Source organism: Heptranchias perlo, chromosome 20 (assembly GCF_035084215.1).
Source record: "Heptranchias perlo isolate sHepPer1 chromosome 20, sHepPer1.hap1, whole genome shotgun sequence".
Classification (NCBI taxonomy): Eukaryota; Metazoa; Chordata; class Chondrichthyes; order Hexanchiformes; family Hexanchidae; genus Heptranchias; species Heptranchias perlo.
The window spans coordinates 22,189,877-22,209,233 of record NC_090344.1 but is presented as its reverse complement, the minus strand read 5'-3'; the positions used below and the strand labels follow the sequence as shown (position 1 = coordinate 22,209,233).

The window sequence follows — 19,357 nt, the reverse complement described above, 5'->3', positions numbered from 1 at the left end:
AATATTGTTCACTTGAAATAATTAGTGTTGAATCTGATATCGCTGTATATCTACATTGTACAAAAAAGCGAGATTGGATGGGCACAGTGTTCCGGAAGGATGGCTGATCTGCTGCGTTGCAGCGAAATTTTACAGTGGCTGCACGGCTCTGTTGCCAGTTGCTTTTTGGATCTGATTCCCGCTCAGGGAGTTTCACTGGTTCAAATCCTGGAGCTCTTATTCACTTTCATTGGATTTCCCACTGAAGCCCAAATAAAGTTTCACTCCCTCCGGATCTCCATAAATCCTGCTCTCGCAGCCTCTCTCAATTTGGGAGCTGGGGAACAGCGGGAAACTGATGGCTTTGTTGTCCGTCTGAAATGCGGCTTAGAACTGTTTTTCGCCGAGACAGCGCTGCAGGGGCCTTTAATGATCGCTCACAAATCAACTGAAACCGGTCGGAATGTACAAACCATGTTGCTTTTCCAAAATAAAGGAGTGACATTCATTGTGGAAACACGGTAGCAGTCTGGTCTCGCTCATTGCACAAATATCCATATCTGAGTGAACCATCTCTCCGGCAACCATTGAGTCCTCCCTTCGGACCTTGTCTGTGAAGAAGAATTCTGAGTTCCGTGTAGCCAATCTCGGATTTTTAAATTTTTGGTATGTGCCTGCTATCGGACCGTCGGGTCAATGCTGGAATATCAGCCGTGCTCCGCTGGCAATTTTTACCGTGCATTTTCTTGCAGACAAAACACACATTGAAAACCTGACGCTGTGAGGCAATAAATCCCGAGGTAAAAGTTATCCTGGGCTTAAACCACCAACCTTTCAATTAAAAGCCGAACGCACTGACCGATTGCACCACAGAGACACTATGTGCTTTGTACTAAACCATTAATTCACCGCGCTAAAGCTTGAGGTTGCAGCGACCAATACAGCAGCTGTCCACCATCAGTTTACTTTTCTAAAATAAAGGGTGTGCAGCTTGCACGAGTGAAGATTTGTGCTGTATTACTTCTGAGCATTAGACTCACAAATACCTGTACGTTTGAAGGCTAAGTCCCCAGTGGTAGAGAGAACTGGTTTTTTGAACTGTTATTTGACCAGGTTCTATTTCAGTAATATTCCCGTTACCAGAAAATGAGATGAGATGAAACGAGCAGGTCCAACCTGCCGTTCTGTAACACTACACGGCATCGACAAAGTTGCCTCTTTGCACTAACAGTGAAGCGGAGGGCAGTTTTCACCCTTATATCAGCAAGATAGTTGGCGCAGTAAATAGTGTAGATGGGAGCAGAAAGTCGCAAAGGGCCATTGATGATTAACTGAGAGGGCAAAACTGTGACAGATGGAGTTCTATGTGGGGAAGTGTGATATAATCCACTGAGAAACTAAGATAGATCAGAGTATTTTCTAAATGGAGAGAAATTCGGGAGTATGGAGGAGCAGAGAGATTCAGGGATTCATCTCCCGAAATTTTTGCGTTACTTAATTTGCTGGCTGGCAGCTTGAGCTTACGATGTAATGGTTTCGTTTTCGTGCTGCGGGTTCGATTCTCGATCAAGGAAATAATTTTCACAAAACAATTATGAACATTCCGAATTGAATACACGAAACCGATGATTCTCTGTGAAAGATGAATAACTGTAATCTTCATTAATGAACCGATAAGTTTCTGCTGCCGACCGGTGGAAATATTAGCATGGTTAACGAGTGACAGCGAAACTTTGTTCTTTGCATGTTACGAACTTTCATCCGTTCTCATTTCCCGGACAGTATTTTAAGAGTCTGGTTAAAAATGTTCAGTGTTTATGACACCAGGACTGTGATAGAGCCGTTGTTAAATTTAACAGGAACAAACATTTTCACAGGTGAAGCTCAGCCCTGGAGGGTCATCAGGATAACTTCCCAAATAACGTTTCCGCCTGGGTTCTAACCGGGGACTTTTCGCGTGTGAGGCGAACGTGTCGACCGCTGAACTAGAGAAACCTTTGCTCAGTTTATAGCACTGTGTCGCTTCTCCGTTAGACAACATCACTTCTGTCCCACACGAAACGCCGGCAATCCTCTTACGCTTTCCCTCACAAACATCTCAATGATCAAAATTTCACAAGTTACAAAGGAAAAAACCTGAAGGAACTAACTAAGGAACTAAGATGTTAATTCATGGGATTTAGGCGTCGCTGGCGAGACCAGCATTTATTGCCCATCCCGAATTGCCCTGGAGACGGTTGTGGTGAGCCGCCTCCTTGAACCGCTGCAGCCCGTGTGGTGAATGTTCTCCCACAGTGCTGTTAGGTTGGGATTTGTAGGATTTAACCCAGCGACGATGAAGGAATGACGATACATTTCCAAGTCGGGATAGTGTGTGACTTGGAGCGGAATGTGCATATGGTGGTGTTCACATGAGCCTGCAGTCCTTGTCATTCCAGGTGGTAGATGCTGTTGAAGAAGCCTTGGCGAGTTGGTGCAGTGCATCTTGTAGTTGGTACACACTGCAGCAGAGTAAAGATGCGTTCAGTGGTCAAAGTCGGTGTGTGAATGTTGTGTGTGTATTTTCATCCTGAGATACAGAAACAGGCCCGAGACACAAAGCGAAGGCAGGAACTCAGAAATGTGGCCATGCGGGTCCATAAAAAGGCAGACAGTCAGTCAGTCAAAGTCATTCATTCCGACACAAGGTCCGGTACTTGGTAATTCAGTCGAGGAGGGAGGCCTGCAGCCAGCAATCAAAAAGCCTGAGAATAAGGCAGAGACGCATTCAGACGGATATACAGGTAGACAGGCAGATAGACAGACAGAGAAGCAGACTGTATCTTTTGCCTTTTACCCTGATTTGCCAGTAATAATTTTAAGCAGCTTCTGGATCGGTCCCTTCCTTTAATCCTGTGCAGCAGCAGTGACAATAACTTTGGGGATTTGAGGGTTGAGCCGAATCCGAGTCAGTTCCCCAGTCCCCAGGAGAAATTTCCTCATTCCTGGGCATTTTGTATTAAGCACAGGTTAGCAGCAAAAAGTGTTATTAATGGGAGTAGTGGGACAGGGAAATGCTTAAACAGCCGGCACCCTGTAAAACAGAACTCCAAGTATCGGTTTAAATAAAGTCCTGAACTGACAGAGGGGAGGGCAGATCAGGATTGAATTAAATCATAATTAACTGAATCTAAAGAAGGTTTAAAGAAGTGAATCTGCCAGGAGTGGAATTCCTGACTCTGTGTGTGAGCTGATACTGGGTCAGTCCCGTTCAGTAAAAGAGAGAGCGGCAGGCGGCTCCCAGACAGGGCTCAGGCCGGGACCGGGCAGCGGCTGGATGAGAGAGTGGGGCTCCTGCGCTGTTGCTGTTGCTGCTTCCGTCTCTGTCAGTCCCTGCAGCGGTCGGCACTGATCTCCCTCTTGTGGATTCGGATGCAACCTTTTGGTGTGAGCCTCGTGGCGTAACGGTAGCGCGTCTGACTCCAGATCAGAAGGGTGCGTGTTCGAAGCACGTCGGGGTCATCGCATTTTACACGGCGGTTAAGTGTCTCTCTGCTTTCGAGAGGGACAGTATTTTTCGGTTGGGCAGTTCACTCTTTGTAAAATAATAATTATTGTAGAATCATAGAATGGACACAGTACAGAAGGAGGCCATTCGATCTATCGAATCCGTGCCGGCCTTTTGCAACAGCAACTCAGTTTGGCCCTTTCCCCGTGGCACGTTATTTTTTCCCCTTCAAGTATTTATCAAATTCCTTTTTAAAAGCCACGATTGAATCTGCTTCCACCACCCTTTCAGGCAGCGCATTCCAGATTATAAGTATTCGCTGCGTAAAAATGTTTTTCCTCATGTTGCCTTTGGTTCTATTGCCAATCACCTCAAATCTGTTTCTTCTGGTTCTCGACCCTTCCGCCAATGAAAACAGCGTCTCTCTATTTACATTATCTAAACCCTTCATGACTTTGAACATTTCTATCAAATCTCCTCTGAACCTTCTCTGCTTCAAGGGGAACAACCCCAGCACGGGGTAAATGTGGTCAATTAGCTCCAATTCATTTATTTGAGCATTAAACAGACCTTTAAACAGTGGCTATGTTTTTTGGAAGCGTGAGCTGGTGGTCAAAGGCGCGTGTATCCAATGTCTGGGGTGTTTCTGGGTTCAAATTTAACCACTGACAGAATTTTTGGCAAAGTTCATTTCGACCTGTTCACAGAAAACCCGAATGTAGTGCGATGGAGCAGAGGACGTGAAAGAAGCTGAAAGTGAAAGTGCAGATATTAGTTTCATCACGGTGATAGGACACGTTTGCACAGGTAAGGACATCTCACCTTCAGATTCTTTCCAGCAGAGTGGGACAGGTGATCAGAGTGACCGGGCTCTAGAGGCACAACCGATCAATATATGAGGTCGGAAAATGCCAGGTTGTTAACTCGAGTCTCAGCTAGATTAAACAAACCTTTTACCGGTGAACATTTCGACCGGAGTTGAAGGTCCAATTGGTGTGTTCCAAAATGCATCTACTTATTTGAATTGCCATGTGATTCCTCCGGACTACGCTGTTTGCAATAGCAGATGAGATGTTTAGTATTACTTGTTTACAGGAGGGAGGCTGCGGTTTTGGAGACGCAAACTATGATTTTGATCCATCTCCAAATCGTGGGATTTTACTGGAGCTTTAAACCAGTGCCTTTGACCGCTCAGCCAGGATACTTTCCATCCTACACTTCAGGAGCTAGTTTGACAGGAATAGAATTACTGCAAGCAAGAATTCTACCCCTCAAGCACCAATGCTCGCACGGCAGCAGGATGCATGTGTCCAGTTAGAAACCTGTCTGAAGGAACATGCAGTCTGACAGAGCAGGAAGACCAGCAGATTGACTTTCGGTTAGAGTAGATGTCGAGTCTCCTTCTTGAGAGTGTTTCGTCAACCCAATCATTAATTCGAGCGTGACTGGAGCCACTTGTGTAAGATGAAGTGTCGGGGGCGGTTTCACATCCGTGACGGACATTAATGACCCTGTTGCGGTTTTGCTGCAAAGTTTCATTTCCCAGCGCCCTGAACACACAACCCGAAACGAAAATCCAACTCTGGTAGGATTCAAACCCACAATCTTTAAAGGTTTTCTCAAACAAACCAAGGAGAAGTCTAAAACGCTATCCATTGCGCCATATAATCAATTATGAAAAAGGCCAAAGAAGAAAGATTTATTTCTCCGGCCCAGGGGCAAAGTTACAATGGATGTTATTCAAGAACTGTCTCCGTGAATTTGTCCGTGGATTTTATTTGCAAAGCTTCGATTTTAAAAGTTACAAAAACCAGAAATAAATTAAGTAAATTACAAGAATCAAATCCGTGATCGTGGCGTTACAGCTCACTTTAAGCAAATGAGCTAACCGGACGTACTAACAGTCCATTCAGCATTGTAATTAATTTTTGTACCTGTACGCCAGCTGGTAGCGTTTTCTGTACATGGACCCCGAAATCTCTCTGCTCCTCCACATTTCCTAGTTTCTCACCATTTAGAAAATACTCTGATTTACCTTTCTTAGATTTAAAGTGGATGACTTCGCTCTCCCCAACATTGAACTCGATTTTGTCGCAGTTTTGGCCACTCACTTAATCCATCAATTTTCACTTTTCCAGTTCCTGCTTCTATCCACATTACCATTGCGTCACCAGAAGGTTCAAATCACGGGTAACCGTTACTTTTAGAGCTGATAGGATTCTGGATCGTTCCGGAATGAATGCTTTATCTGCTTTTTCTCAATAAACAGAACCTCGTTCAAAAGTCTGCTTCCCGAGTTCCCAAATTTCAGGAAGGCGCCTCATTCTGCCCTCGACATTTGATCTTGATCTCCAGATGAAACTATTGAGAAGAGGGAAAATAAGTCCCGAAATCGCTCCACGTGAATCTCAAACGCTTTGGGAGGAAGCTCAGTGCAAACAATCAGGAATTTAAAGGCACCTCAATGACCTGCACTTTCTTTGAATTAGTTTTGTTCGCCTTTCCACCCTCTCGCCACTCGGCAATCACATTAACTGAACTTTACTCCGACCCAGTGTCACCGAGCTGAAATCGAGTATTTCTCGGCTACATTTTTTTCTTAACATCATAGTTACTAGCTTAACAGTGAAAACTGCCGTCCGCTTCACTGTAAGTGCAAGAGACAACTTTGTAAAATCCATGTAGTTTCACAGACCTGCTCGTTTGACCTGCTCATTTCATCTCATCTCATTTTCAGCAAACCTGAATATTACTGGAATAGAGAATGGCGAATCACAGCTCGATAAATCAATCCTCTCGACCACGAGGGGACTGAGCCTTCCAACACACAGGTGTTTAATGGCAAGGTGAATTTAATGTTCAGAAATAATAGAGCACAGATTTTCACTCGTGCAAGCTTCACACCCTTTATTGAGGAAAAGTGAACTGATCGTCGAGAGAGGTGAAATTGATCGATGCAACCTGAATTTTTAGCTCGTTGAATCAGTGGTTCAATTCTAAGTGCGTATGTGGTCTCTGTGGCGCAATCGGTTAGCGCGTTCGGCTGTTAACCGAAAGGTTGGTGGTTCAAGCCCACCCAGGGACGATAGGGTAATTCTTACTTTAATATTCATGGTCTCGTATTTCCTGGTTTCTGATGTTTGTTTTGGCTGCAAAACAAAATGCCCGGTTTCGATGGCCAGCTGAACACGGCCGATCTTCCACCATTTAACCTGTGATTGGCTTCGCGGAAATCAGAATTCTTCTGGACAGACAAGGTCCGAAGGTTGCAGGAGAGCCGCTTCACTCTGACATGGATATTTCTGCAGTGAGCGACACCAGACTGTTTCCACAATAAATGTCACTTCCTTTTATATTGGAAACGCAAAATTGTATTCACATTCCGATGGGTTTCATTGGATTTGGGAGAGATCATGAAAGGATCCTGCAGCGCTGCCTCGGATACTAACAACAATTCGAAGCCGCATTTCAGTCGCGGCAACAAATCCTTACATCCGAGTATCTGCACCCTTAAATCTGAGAATTTGCACCCTTACACCGGAATATCTGCACCCTTACATCGGAGTATCTGCACCCTGACACCCAAGTATCTGCACCGTTACACCCGTTAACTCATCAACTGTCCCCAATCATCTATATCAGCGTCAGGAGCCCGAAACAAAATCCAACAGAGAAGAAGTTAGCTTTATAATTCTTCACTAATGTACGGACACATTTTTATTTACGGGACTTTAAGGGAGATTTGAGGAAAGTGGCCGCTGATACTCAGAAACTACTACTTGTTGCTTCTTTTTCAAGCGGGCTCGTTGGTCTCGGGGTATGATTCTCGCTTCGGGTTTGTTGTTTGAAATACGTGAGAGATCCCGGGTTCAAATCCCGGACGAGCCCTCATTTTTCCCCCCGACTTTTGATCTTGAGCTGCTGTTCAAACTGGCAGGGTGTTTGGAGGAATCTCAATGATCTCACGTCTTCTGAATGCATTCTGCTCGCAATCGCAATTGCAATTGACCTTGGAACCGCTCTCGGATTTCATCTCACTGAAGCAGAATGCGGCCGCTTTTTATCTGTCAGCGTGGAGGTGACGAGGTTGTGGTTGATAACCGCCGGCACACCTGTCCGGACATTGGTATTCAGAATGTACAAAATGCTGTCTCAAATACTCTGTTGTCATCCTGGGAGCTCTAGTTTGCCATGCCCAACCTTTCCCCGAGTAAGAATGTGTCCAGTATGTACCCGAACTATCTCCTCACTCGAATCCTCCCATTGCTCATTTACTGTTTTACTTGCCAATCTTTGATTCCAATCCACCTGGACCAGATCCCTTTTCAACTCGCTGAAATTCGCTCTTCCCAGTTGAGTATTTTCATACTTGATTTTTCCTTGCATTTTCCATAACTACACTAAACCTGCTCCAAATGCTCCCCCACTGAATCATGCTCCACTTGCCCCACTTCTTTCCCCTAAATAAATCCAACACTGCTTCCTTCCTCGTTGGGCTGAAAACATACGGATTAAGAAAGTTCTCTTGTCCACATTTCAGAAATTGCTCGACCTCTTTGACTTTTACACTGATATTTCCCAGTCTATATTATGTTAAATGAAGTTCCCTTTTATCACTACTCTAAAATTATTGCATCTTTCTCCAATTTGCTGTCAATTTGCTCCTCTATCTCCTTCCAACTATTTGATCGCCTATAGAATGCACCCAGCAGCGTAACAGCTCCTCAATTGTTCCTTAATTCTAAACAAATAGATTCTGCCTTTGCACCCTTAAGCATGGCGACCCTTTCTACCGCTGTAACAGTATTTTTGATCAATAGTGCCTGCTCCCCTCTACCCCCTCCCCCCACTTTATTCTCCCTGCCTTTCCTGAATACGTTGTAGCCAGGAATATTTAAGTGCCCACTCCTCCGCTTGTTTCAGCCAGGTCTCCATTGTTGACACTATAACATAATCCCATGTTGCCACTTGTGTCTGCAGCTCACCAACCTTATTTACCACGTGTGTTGAACACAACATCAGGGCATAAGGGTAGGACAAGTTCTAATGCCCAATTAAATGTTCTATACACTAATGTACGTACCATAAGAAATAAAACAAGTGAATCAGAAGCGTAAATTCAGCTTATAGTGCATGACGTAGTGCTCATCACTGAGACCTGACGACAAATAGGCATGACTGGAAGATAAATATTTCAAGTTATAAGCCGTTTGGAAAGGATAGGGACATTGGAAAAGGCGGTGGAGCAGCGATATGGAGGAGGGATACTATTAATGCATTACAAAGAAGAGATATCAGTAAAGGTGAGCACGCAGTAGAAAAGCTTTGCGTAGAAATGAGTAACAGAATAGAATACAAGACTTTGGTGGGAGTTGATTATAGACTTCCGGATAGCAGAGAAAAAGTAACAGGATACACAGAAGCAGACAGGGTGTTAGGGGTCTGGAACTCACTGTCTGAAAGGGTGGTCGAGGCAGAAAACCTCAACTCATTTAAAAAGTACTTGGATGTGCAGCTGAAGTGCCGTAACCTTAAGGGCTATGGACCAAGCGTTAGAAAGTGTGATTAAGTTGGATAGCTCTTTTTCGGTCGGTACAGACACGATGGGCTGAATGGCTTCCTTCTGTTCTGTAACTCTCTATCATTCTATGATCCGTGTGTTTGAAGGGATTCGCTCAGTCATCAGACGTGCTGAGACACCAGCGAGTTAACATCTGATTGCAGGGCTTGGATCCTGCTGTTAATCGCATCCAGGGCTGAACCATGTTCATTCTGACATTTGGGGTTTCTTTCTGCTGATGTTAATAACCCCGATAACTGGGCTGGAGTTTAATATTCTGGATATCTGTTAAATAAATCAGCTTTGTTTTAAACACCTTGTTGTAGATTTTGGTCTTTCCCATCTGAGTGTTTAGCATCACCTGACGAGAGCTCAGAAACGACAATCTGGGAGGAGGATCGACCGGTGGGAACAGAACTTCAGCCTGGACACAGTCCTTCAGTGCCACACTGAGAGGGGCAAACGGCACTTTGGTCTTTCCCGCCTCTCTTCACTGACAGCAAAGTCGCCGCACGGCGTCCAGTCTAAAAATGACTGTGGTAATTATTCTATGAAGATTTAACCTGTTTGTGTGACAGTCCTGAGTCCACTATTTAAGGCAGGATTTAACTGATTTAAAATAAACCCGCTTCAAAGAAATGGGTTCTGAATTGTGATTTCCGTGAAGCCAATGTTCCATTCCTTTATATGATTCATGTGCCTGCTTTGCGACCGCACGATAAGTGGTGGAATATCAGCCCTGCTCAGCCGGCAATGATCACGATACATTTCCTTGCAGAACAAACACACATTGAGACCCTGGAACTTTGAGGCGATGAATCCTTCGGGAAAATGAAATAAGGGTTCGAACCATCAAACTTTCTCGCTAAGTGATAACACCACCGAAACATGCGAAGAGGTCACCTGCTTAACCAATAATTCACTGAGCTAAACTTTAAGATTGCAGCCACCAATAAAACAGCTGTCTACTGTCAGTTTACTTCTCCAAAATGATTGGTTGAAGCTTGCAGGAGTGAAAATCCAACGAGCCGGTCTTCACTCTTAAACCAGCAACTGTGAAGTTAAGAGAAACGTGCCGGAGAAATACTCGATTTCAGCGCGGTGACACTGGGCCAGAGTAAAGTTCAGTTAATATGATCGCCGAGTGGCGAGAGGGTGGATTTGAAATTCCTGAGCGACTGCACTGTGCATTTTCCAGATCTGCTTGTTGCACCAATCCCTTCAATTCTTCACTTGCAGGGACAGTTCGATTCTCGGTTTCTTTTCCCTGAGGCTTGGTGAAATTTTAAATATTGAAAGAGACCAATATCAAAGTAAACCTCGTCAGTGACCTGCTCACAGATATAAAGCGGCCAGACTCTGCTTCAGTGAGATGAAAGGCCAGACCGGTTTCAAGGTCGAATGCAATTGCAAGCAAAGCTCGTTCAATGAAAGTGTAGGTCATTGACTTGCCTTTAAGGGTAGTGATTGTTTGAACTGAACTTCTTCCGAAAGCGTTTGAGATTGAGATGGAGTGATTTGGGGACTTCTTATCCCTCTTTGCAAAAGTCTCAACGGCAGCTCAAGATAAAAATTCTAAGGCTAAATTGGGGATTCTCCGGAATATGAACCTCGAATCGTGAATTATACCCCGACCTGAACGAGCTCAGAAACAAGAACGTGTCCTTACATTACCGTGTTACACTCACATTCTATGAGAGGTCAGTTTATAAAATAAAGGGGCATTTTGAATAGACATTCTGAGAAGTTCCGTATTGGACCCTGAACAAATTACAAAGTACAAACACCGCACGATGTTTTTGCTGGTCAAATTCACTACACATCATAAATTCCACAAAAGCACCACGGGAAGTTGAATCTCGGACCGGAGTTCTTTAATCAACTAAGCCACGGAGCCAATCCACGGGAACGCTTCTCACTTCCTCTCATTAATATCTATGGTACACGTCATATTCTGTTAGGGGTTCAGACTGTTTTATCTTTGTCAATTTCATAGAAACATAGAAAATAAGAGCAAGAGTAGATAATTCGGCCCTGCTCCGCCATTCAAAATGATCATGGCTGATGTCTAACTCAGTACCTTGTTCCCGCTTTTTCCCCATATCCCTTGAGCATTACGAAATATATCTATCTCCTTCTTGAATACATCTTATGACTTGACCATTGCTCTTCTCAACATAGAGAATAATCTGAGCTTGGGTATGTGGGACACAAGGTGAAAATCTCTAGATGACGCCAAAATTGGCAGCGTGGGGAACTGTGAAGAGGAGTCAGTGACTTCATTGTGACGTTCACAGGTTCGGAAACAGGCAGGTGAAGTTTAATGCAGAGAAATGTGACGTCATACATTTTGAAAGAGGAAAAATGAGATGAAACGTAAACTAAATGGTCAAAGTTTAAAAATAGAGGAGCAGAGAGAAGGTTCTAACTGATGCATTGTCTAATTAATTAACAAGTCTGAGAGTCAGCAACTTTGTTACCTTATTAAGAAATATATGAGCAAATTCTTTTTCCTCTACCGTACCAGACTAAACATGCAAGTCCCCCGTGTAGACAAGATGATCCCACTGGATGGAACCTCAGGCGCCCTGAACTTGATCTCCAGTGCCTCCAGTTCCGACTGCTCCTTACATCAGTATCGCCTCACTTTTATACACTGCAGTGATCCATCCCTGTCACTGGAGCTGGAACTTCTCCAGTCTGTGGTTTACAAGGACACATTGCCTGGATTCCAGCAGTTATCTTTCTTCAGTAGCATTCTCATGACGCCTAAGCTACCCCGATTACTGTTGATTAGAATCATAGAATCAAAGAAAATTACGGCACAGAAAGAGGCCATTCCGTCCATCGTGTTGTTCCGGCCGAAAAAGTGCTATCCAGCTTAATCCCACTTTCCAGCTCTTGGCCCGTAGCATTGTAGGTTTCGGCACTTCAAGTACATACCCAAGTAATCTTTAAATTGGATGAGGGTGTCTACCCTACCACCCCTTCAGGCAGTGAGTTCCAGACACCCACAGCCCTCTGGGTGAAAGTATTTCTCCACAGCTCCCCATTAATCCTCCTACCAATCACTTTAAATCTATGCTCCTGGTTACTACCCTCTCTGCTAAGGGTAATGGGTCCTTCCAATCCACACTATTGAGGCCACTCATAATTTTGTTCACCTCCATTAAATCTGCCTTCAGCCTCTCTGTTCCAAAGAAAACAACCCCAGCCTATCCAATCTTTCCTCTTAGCTGAAATTCGACAGTCCAGGCAACATCTTTGTAAATCTTTCTTGCCTTGTGTATAAAATGTCTGCTATTTGAAAGTCGTGACATTGATCGAAGTCCGCATTACGTTTTCTTGCCATTTATGTCAAGGTTTGGAAAAGATCTGTTACCTGACACTTTAAATGTTGCCGACCTTTAACTGCAGCTCACAGTGTCTAAACAGTTACTGTTATCATTGGCCTTTTATGCATCTCCTTGAGATCCATCTCCGTAACAACACTAGCTGATCACAGCAATGTTTTCTTCAAATGGAATCTCAGTGTGAAGAAATGCACAATTTCAGAGCGAAGCAACATATGCAAGAGGGTTAGGAGATGCGACTGGAGATAATGGGCCTGGGGCAGTGAGAACATCTCTTGAGCATGAAGATATTCAGTATCCGAAGAAACAGGGAGATGAGATCATTGTGTCTATTTATCCAGGTATCTGCAAAATCCATCGTCTCTCAATGTCCAGCATCATTCTTCCCCTCTCCTGCTTTCCAGTTAAGGTTTTTTACTCGTTTAGTCGCAGTATTTGCTTTGAACATCTATTTCACCGGCATCTGGAGGAGCAGAGGAAGCTGGAGATAAAGTAGTGACAGAAACAGAAGGAGATGGCTCGTGATGGCAGAATTTTGTGTGTGTCATTTGCTTCAAGTGAGACATGACAGCCCTGCGTTGCCTTGCACCTTTCCCAGGAGCTGCATTGATTAGGTGCGTGCGTTTTGGAAATGGAAACAGTTACACCAGCAGCTTGTGGTAATATTTCCCCTCACTGTCCATTTCATGTCCCTGCCTACCCGCACTTGGTGCTGTCGTTGTCTGAACAAGTCTTTCATGTTCTAACAGTAAATTCCATTTTGTGCGAGCAACTTGCCTGGGATGAAAGTGACGTGAGTTTCAAAGGGACAAGTCGGAAAGGCAGCGTTGGTCTGCTTGCTTGAATGAAAATTGCAGCAGATTCGGTGGTGGTCTCGTGCTGAGGATTCGGCGCTATCGCCGCCGCGGCAACATGTTTGATTCCCGATCAGGAAACTTGACTTTCCTGGTGTTGTTCAAAATAGCACCAACCAAATTCCCCCGACTGAGCACAAAGCTCGCTCCTGATCAACATGAGCAATTTCACCGCTCCTGCCTGAACAGCCAGCAGCCCATCATTCTTCAATTTTACAACCCATAAGAGCGATACACAAAGCACTTTCTTGTCTTCTGTAAAATGCCTCCTGTTCCAAAGTCGGGCCGCTGATCAAAGTCTGCATGAAGTTTTCTTGCCATTTCTGTCATGATTTGGAAAAGATCTGCTGCCTGACACTTTAAAAGTTGAAGAACCATTAAAAGCAGATCACAGTGTTCGAACAGTCACTGTTATCATTAGCCTTTTATGTATCTTCTTTTACTCCATTTCCTGAAGAACACCAGCTGATCACAGCTTCGTTTTCTTCAAGTTGAATCCCAGTGTGAAAAAATGAACAATTTCAAAGCTCAGCAACGTGTGCAAGATTGGAAGCAGAGTGCGAGTGGAGATCATTGGCATGGATCAGTGATCTCTTGAGCATTCAGACATTCATTATCTGTAAGAAGCACGGAGATGATATTTTTGTCGCGATTTATCAGTGTAGAAATGAAGCAGGGAGTTGAGATCCTTTTGTCCATTCATCCTGCTGTCGACAAAATCCTTCGCCTCTCAATGCCCAGCATCTTTCTTTCCAACTCCTTGCTCTGCAGGGAAGTCTTGGTTTCATTAATTCTCCGTGTTTGCAGCAAACATCTAATTCACCTGGCAGATCTGGCCGTGTCTTCCAGTCATAATACGTCCCATCGTGTTGACACCATGTTAGCAACTCAAGATAAGCTGACTTATGTTCATGGAATGCATTCGAGACAGTTTTCTCGATCAATATGTCGAGGAACCAACAAGGGAACAGGCTATTTTAGATCTAATATTGTGTAATGAGACAGGATTAATTAGTAATCGGAAAGTAAATGATCCTCTGGGGAAGAATGATCATAATATGATAGAATTTCAGATTGAGTTTGAGAGTGATGTCGTTAAGTCCGAAACTAGGGTCTTAAATTTAAACAAAACCAATAACGGAGTTATGAGGGGTGAGTTGGCTGAGATGGTTTGTGAAATTAGATAAAAAATATGATGGTAGATAATCAATGGCGAACATTTAAAGAAATAATTCATAATTTCTCAACAAAATTACATTCGCTTGAGGATTAAAAACACCACCGGAAAAGTGGAGAAATTAATGATAGAATTCGGGTAAAAGAGGCTTATATTTTTCCCAAAATATAAGCCTGAGGATTGGGAGGGTTTTGGAAATCAGCAAAGGATGACCAAGAAATTGCTAAAATGGGAGAATATAGAAAGAGGATAAACCAGCAGGAAATGTAAACATGAATTGTAAGAGCTTCTACAAGGGAATTAGGGGGTACGGTGAGCGGGCAGGAAATTGGACATCAATTTAGATTTGAGGTTAGGATCAGATAAGCCATGATCTTATTGAATGGCGGAGCAGGCTCGAGGGGCCGATTGGCCTATTCCTGCTCCTATTTCTTATGTTATTACGTTCTTAAGAATGTTTAAAGGAAGAGATTAGCGTATGTAAACATGGGTCCTTAGAGACAGAGATAGGAGAATTTATATTGGAGAATAAGGAAATGGCAGAGACGTTAAACAAGTATTTTGTATTTGTCTTCATAGTAGAAGACAAAAATCATACCAGATCTATTGGGGAACCAAAGTTCTAATGAGAGTGAGGAACCTAAAGCAATTAAGATTAGCAATGAAAAAGTACTGGAGGAATTCATGGGACTAAAAGCTGACAAATTCATTGGCCCTGGTGGCCTACATCCAGGGTTTTAAAAGAGGTGGCTGCAGAGATAGTGGATGCATTGGTTTTATCTTCCAGAGTTCCAGTGATTCTAGAAAGGTCCCCATGGATTGGAAGGTACCAAAAGTAACCCCGCTATTCAAGAAAGGAGGGAGAGAGGAAACAGGGAACGACAAGCCATTTAGCCTGGCAATAGTAGGAGGGAAAATGTTCGAATCTATTACTAGGGACTTGATAACAGGACACTTAGATAATCATAACATGATTAGGCACATGCAACACGGTTTTGTGAAAGGGAAATCGTGTTTGACAACTCTGCTAGAGGTTATGAGGGTGTAGATAGCAGGGTAGATAAGGGAGAACCAGTGGATATAGAATATTTGGATTTTCAAAAGGTAATCGATAAGGTGCCACACAAAAGTTTGTTAGACAAGATTAGGGCTCATGGGATAGTGGGTAATATATTAACATGGATTGAGGATTTGTTGATGTACATAAAATAGAAAGTCGGAATAAACAGGTCGTTTTCGGGTTGGCAGGTTGTAACTAGTGGGGTGCCGTGAATATCAGTGCTTGGGCCTCAGATATTTACAATCGATATTAATGACTGAGATGAGGGGACCGAGTGTAATGTATCCAAGTTTGCTGACGATACAAAACTAGGTGGGAAAGTAAGCTGTGAGGAGGACGCAAAGAGGATGCAAAGTGATACAGAAAGGTTAAGTGAGTGGGTGAGAAGTTGGCAGATGAATTATAACGTGGGGAAATGTGAGGTTATTCACTTTGGTAGGAAGAATAGAAAAGCAGAATATCTTTTCAATGGTGAGAGACTGCAAAATGTTGGTATTCAGAGTGATTTGTGTGCTCTTGCACACGGATCACAGAAAGTTAACATGCAGATGCAGCAAGCATATAGAAAAGCAAATGGTATGTTGCCCTTTATTGTGAGGTGGTTGGAGCACAAAGATAAGGAAGCCTTGCTGTAATTATATAGGGTTTGGTAAGACCACATCTGGAGTACTGTGTACAGTTTTGATCTCCTTACCTGCGGAACGATACACTTGCCTTAGAGTGGATGCAACAAAGGTTCACTCGATTGATTCCTGGGATGAGAGGGTTGTCTTGTGAGGAGAGATTGAGTAGAATGGGCCTATATTCTCTGCAGTTTTCAATAATCAGGTGATCTCATTGAAACATATAAAATCCTTAGAGGGCTTGACAGGGTAAATGCTGGGATGCTGTTTCCCCTTGCTGGAGAGTCTAGAGCTAATGATGATAATCTCAAGATAAGGGGCCGGCCATTCAGTACAGAGATGAGGAATAATTTCTTCACTGAGAAGGTTGTGAACTATTGGAATTCTCTACCCCAGAGGGCTGTGGATGCTGAGCCATTGAATAGATTTAAAACTGAGATAGAGAGAATGTTGGACACGAAGGAACTCAAGGGATATTGGGACAGGTCGGGAAAGTGGAGTTGAGGTCGAAAATCAGCGATGACCTTATCAAATTGGCGAAGCAGGCTCGAGGGACTGGATGGCCAACTCTTGCTGCTTTCGCTGATTTTGGTCCGCTGGAAAAGCACAACTTTTAAAAGTTTTCGCCTGAATAGGGACTTGAACCCTGGGCCCTCAGATCACTACCTGCTCTTAAAAGTCTGATGCTCTACCGACTGAGCTATCCAGGCTCGCTTTTGGATTAGTTTCCATCATACAGATTCATGGTCGGACTCTGAATTATCCCTGTCGATGTCGAATTCGGGGGAGTGTCCCTTTTATCGAATTTTCAGCAACGTGTTGAGGAGAATCCTTGTTTCTGTTGAATATGATGAAAGAAACATGGACAGGGAACTCGTGATTTTGCAATTCTTCTTGTTTGTACAAAATGTATTGTCATTCGTAAGCAGCAATTAAAAAAAATACTTTACCCAATGGCTCCAAAGCTGAACTTGTTCCACACGGGAGCTGGAAAACGCCTCTCGATCTTTCAGCCGATCAACAATTGAAAGCGGAATAATTTCACCCGTTGCACCGTGACACCAGGCAGCAGATTTGCCTCCCGAATTTTCCCTGCACGACACTTCAAACCGATCAATACCTGCTTCACTGAAAGAAGAATTGTGTGTTTGGTTCTTTCGATTTAAAGATGTCGTGCCGGCCGCTTTATCATTTCAGCTGTCGCCAATTGCCCCCTGTCCCTCCTTTTAACAAATAAACTCTCACCTGCTATTGCAAGACGGGAGGCCAGAGGAGCCTCAGTGCCCACATGGGGACATGAAGCAGTCGATGCGTTATGGAACCGGTTGTACCTTGAACTCCATTCAAAATGTTGAGCAGTTTCATCTACTTGAGATGGCGCTGGAGCTCACAACCCCAGCATTTCTCGAGCGTATAATTATTGTGGAAATAACGCGCGCTGACCAATTGCGCCACTGGAGCCGCGCACGGTCAGTGTCACCAGTGCTCCCATCAAACAGCTTCATCCTCGGTCTCTCAATTATCGCTTCCTGATCTTTCCCACACAGAAGCCTCCAACCAAGAGGCGATTCGTCAAACATCCGCAGTGACCGTTAAAAGCCGTGGCATCGGGAAAAAAAACCCCAGACCATCAGAACTTTTAATTATATTGTTATTATTATTAACTTCAGGACAATTATTTTCATGCTACTTTGAGGAATTGGAGAAATTGGGAGCTGAAACTAAGAAACTCTCTCTGGGCTGTCGTTGATTGAAGAGATGTGCGTTATTTCATTTGAAAACCGAGGCTCGGAACTTCCTGATGGAGAAGTGTGACAGAAGATTGTGGTTAGTGCCAGTTGTCGGGGAGATCGAGAGGAGAGGGAGAAAAGTCAAAGTCACAGCTGTGACAGCTCAAGTGCTCTGCTTATCTGTAATATTTAAAAAGTAATGTACAGTACAGGACAAAGCGATTTAGTATCGGTTATCAAAAATATTAAAGTCCAGGGTTCAAAGGCGGATTCGTAAAAAGGGAACGGATTTCACCGCCAGACCGAAATCGTTCCACATGAATCTGAAGCGTCTTGGGGAAAACGGCAGTGCGAACTGTTATGTTCGTGTCATGACTTGAAAGACCCTCCAATTACCGACAGTATCTTTGATCGAGTTGTGCAGCCAAACCGCGATAGAAGCCGCTTTGCATTCGTCAAACGTGTAGGTGACGATATTGGGGTTAATAAGGGGCGATTTCAATTATTTGAAATCTCACCATGTGACCCGAAGATTGACGGCAGAATCGAGTTTTTCCTGTAAGTCCTGAATTGAAGGAAAAGGCACAACAAGCAGGTCGGAGAAATGAAGAGCAGAAAATGTGGATGAAACTTGCACGAGTGAAAATCCATGTATGTTGGAAGACTCAATCCCCAGTGGTGGAGAGGATTGGGATTTCAAGCTGTCTCACAGCTCACACACACACCATTGGTTCATTAAATCACCTTCAACAACTCGATTACATCATCACTTAATCTTCTGTACACAAGGAATTACAAACATTTTCTATTCAACTTGTCCGCATAATTTAAACATTTTAGCTCCGGTATAATTCTGGTGAATCTGCGCTGCACCCCCTCCAAGGCCATTATATCCTCCCTGAGGTGTGGTGCCGAGAACTGAATGCAGGACTCGAACTGTGGTCTCATCAGAGTTTATATAACTGTAACATAACTTCCACCCCTTTGAATTCCAGATCCCTTAAGATAAAGGCCAAATTTCCATTAGCCTTTTGAATTATTTTTTTGTAACTGTCCACTGACTTTTCCTGATTTCTGCACTTGGACCCGTAAACATCTTTCCTCTCTACAGTTCCTAGTTTCTCACCAGTTGGAAAATATTCTCATCTATCTTGCTTATGTCCAAAGTGGATGACCTCACACTTTCCCATATTGAAAGATTGAACAGTCTACGGCACTTTCCATAGAAAATAGAAGGCTGAGGGTGACATGAAATAGGACTTTAAGATTATGCAAGGGTTTGAGAGGTCAGAGGTATTTGCAATTTTTTGGGGTGGAGTCCAAAATTGGGGCCATAAATATAAGATCGTCACATTTGATCCAATATGGCATTCAAGAGAACCATATTTACAATGAGGCTCGCTGGAATGTGCAACTCACTACCACAAGGAATAATTAAGGCGAAAAGCATGGATGCATTTACAGGGAAGCGAGATAAACACAGGGAGGAGAAAGGAATATTCGAGTTTGCTCATTGGGTTAGATGAAGAGGGGT

At 43.7% G+C, this 19,357-nt stretch overlaps 3 non-coding genes and 1 pseudogene across 3 annotated transcripts; 3 read left to right on the top strand and 1 right to left on the bottom strand.

The window, feature by feature from the left end:
- The window catches only part of LOC137336083 (zinc finger protein 850-like), a 242,996-nt pseudogene that overhangs the window by 104,928 nt on the left and 118,711 nt on the right, over positions 1 to 19,357 (top strand).
- On the top strand, positions 3,409 to 3,480 carry trnaw-cca (transfer RNA tryptophan (anticodon CCA)). The gene has a single exon. It is a non-coding gene; the product is annotated as a tRNA-Trp (tRNA).
- trnan-guu (transfer RNA asparagine (anticodon GUU)) lies at positions 6,478 to 6,551 on the top strand. Its single transcript has one exon. It is a non-coding gene; the product is annotated as a tRNA-Asn (tRNA).
- On the bottom strand, positions 16,718 to 16,803 carry trnak-uuu (transfer RNA lysine (anticodon UUU)). Its single transcript is given in 2 exon segments — positions 16,718 to 16,753; positions 16,767 to 16,803. It is a non-coding gene; the product is annotated as a tRNA-Lys (tRNA).